Source organism: Styela clava, unplaced genomic scaffold (genome assembly GCF_964204865.1).
Source record: "Styela clava unplaced genomic scaffold, kaStyClav1.hap1.2 HAP1_SCAFFOLD_36, whole genome shotgun sequence".
Classification (NCBI taxonomy): domain Eukaryota; kingdom Metazoa; phylum Chordata; class Ascidiacea; order Stolidobranchia; family Styelidae; genus Styela; species Styela clava.
In genome coordinates, this window is record NW_027556607.1 from 7,501 (window position 1) to 10,000 (window position 2,500).

At 56.3% G+C, this 2,500-nt stretch overlaps 2 non-coding genes and 1 pseudogene across 2 annotated transcripts in view; all 3 read left to right on the forward strand.

Annotated features, from left to right (window-relative positions):
- The window catches only part of LOC144419195 (small subunit ribosomal RNA), a 1,810-nt gene extending 270 nt beyond the window's left edge, over positions 1 to 1,540 (forward strand). The window contains exon 1 of the ribosomal RNA XR_013473904.1: positions 1 to 1,540. This exon is cut by the window's left edge and continues 270 nt beyond it. This is a non-coding gene — a ribosomal RNA (small subunit ribosomal RNA).
- A 298-nt stretch (positions 1,541 to 1,838) lies between these two features.
- On the forward strand, positions 1,839 to 1,992 carry LOC144419179 (5.8S ribosomal RNA). Its single transcript, XR_013473888.1, has one exon. It is a non-coding gene; the product is annotated as a 5.8S ribosomal RNA (ribosomal RNA).
- A 288-nt stretch (positions 1,993 to 2,280) lies between these two features.
- LOC144419151 (large subunit ribosomal RNA) overlaps positions 2,281 to 2,500 on the forward strand; it is a 3,695-nt pseudogene continuing 3,475 nt past the window's right edge.

Sequence of the window (2,500 nt, forward strand, 5' to 3'; positions counted from 1 at the left end):
CGGTCTCTGCACCGACGACGTATCATTCAAGTGTCTGCCCTATCAACTGTCGAAGGTACGCTACGTGCCTACCTTTGTGATAACGGGTAACGGGGAATCAGGGTTCGATTCCGGAGAGGGAGCCTGAGAAACGGCTACCACATCCAAGGAAGGCAGCAGGCGCGCAAATTACCCATTCCCGACACGGGGAGGTAGTGACGAAAAATAACAATACAGGACTCTAACGAGGCCCTGTAATTGGAATGAGTACATCCTAAAACTCTTAACGAGTATCCATTGGAGGGCAAGTCTGGTGCCAGCAGCCGCGGTAATTCCAGCTCCAACAGTGTATGCTAAAGTTGTTGCGGTTGAAAAGCTCGTAGTTGGATTTTGGGCGAGCGCCGCCGGTCCGTCGCAAGGCGTGTCACTGGTTGCGTTCGCCTCACCTTCGGTTCTCCGTCGGTGCTCTTGACTGAGTGTCGGCGGTGGCCGATAAGTTTACTTTGAAAAAATTAGAGTGTTCAAAGCAGGCTGTTCGCCTGCATAGTGTTGCATGGAATAATGGAATAGGACCTCGGTTCTATTTTGTTGGTTTTCGGAGCACGAGGTAATGATTAAGAGGGACAGACGGGGGCGTCCGTACTCTGCCGTTAGAGGTGAAATTCTTGGATCGGCGGAAGACGAACTACTGCGAAAGCATTCGCCAAGAATGTTTTCTTTAATCAAGAGCGAAAGTCAGAGGTTCGAAGACGATCAGATACCGTCCTAGTTCTGACTATAAACGATGCCAACTAGCGATCGGGAGGCGTTACCATGACGACCTTTCCGGCAGCTTCCGGGAAACCAAAGTCTTTGGGTTCCGGGGGAAGTATGGTTGCAAAGCTGAAACTTAAAGGAATTGACGGAAGGGCACCACCAGGAGTGGAGCCTGCGGCTTAATTTGACTCAACACGGGGAAACTCACCCGGCCCGGACACAGGTAGGATTGACAGATTGAGAGCTCTTTCTTGATTCTGTGGGTGGTGGTGCATGGCCGTTCTTAGTTGGTGGAGCGATTTGTCTGGTTAATTCCGATAACGAACGAGACTCTGGCATGCTAAATAGTTACGCGACCTTCTCGGTCGGCGTCTAACTTCTTAGAGGGACTAGTGGCGTTTAGCCACACGAGATTGAGCAATAACAGGTCTGTGATGCCCTTAGATGTCCGGGGCCGCACGCGCGCTACACTGAGTGAAGCAGCGAGTGTCTAACCTAGGACGAAAGGTCCGGGTAACCCGTTGAACCTCATTCGTGATTGGGATAGGGACTTGCAATTGTTTCCCTTGAACGAGGAATTCCCAGTAAGCGCAAGTCATCAACTTGCGTTGATTACGTCCCTGCCCTTTGTACACACCGCCCGTCGCTACTACCGATTGAATGGTTTAGTGAGATCCTTGGATCGGCCCCGTCGCGGCTGGCAACGGCCGCGTCGGCGTGTCGAGAAGACGATCAAACTTGATCATTTAGAGGAAGTAAAAGTCGTAACAAGGTTTCCGTAGGTGAACCTGCGGAAGGATCATTACCGAAGGTGGTGGTAGGCCCCGGCCGACCGCGCACTGAATTGTCTTTGGGTGCCGCCGAGAGGGCGGCCGTCAATCGGGGTTCCGCCCCGTGCGACACGCGTAACACGTTGGCATAGCAAGGCAGCCGAGTGCGATGGTGGCTTCTGGGCACCGCGCTCGATGTGCCGCCGGCCCAGCCCGGCGGTCGCTCGGCGCCGTTTGTTGGTGTTTTTGTGCAGTTGTTGTCGGTGGTGGTTTTGTGGTCGATCCCACAGTGTGACGTCCGCGCGCTTCGGCGCCGGGCGAAACGTCGAGGACGACTCTTAACGGTGGATCACTCGGCTCGCGAGTCGATGAAGGACGCAGCCAAGTGCGAGAAGTAATGTGAATTGCAGAACACATTGAACGTCGACCTTCTGAACGCGAATTGCGGTCTCGGGTCAATCCCGGGACCGCGTCTGCCTCAGGGTCGCGTTCGTCCTCACCCGAGGGCCGTCGCCTGGCCTCTGCGAAGACGGCCGGGCGTCGCCCCAAGTTGAAGCGGTCGCCGAGCTTTCTCGGCGCGACCGCGTGTCCCGTACACCGCCGGCCCCTCGACGTGTTCAACTACGTTCGAGGGGCGGGTCCAGGTCGGTCGGTCCGGTCACGAGATCAAGACCGACCGTGGGCCAAGGCGGCGACGGTACGCGCTCGGTCGGCGCCGGCGGCGACGACTTGCGATGCCAGCGGGCCGTGTAAGAAACGGCCCGCTTGACACATACGACCTGAGTTCAGGCGAGAGCACCCGCTGAATTTAAGCATATTATTAAGCGGAGGAAAAGAAACCAACAGGGATTCCCTGAGTAACGGCGAGTGAACCGGGAAGAGTCCAGCGTCGAATCTGCGCGCTTTTCGAGCGCGCCGAGTTGTGACGTACGGAAGTCCCAGTGCGGCTGACGGCGAGCGCCGGTGTCCTTCTGATCGAGGCCTCGTCCCACGGC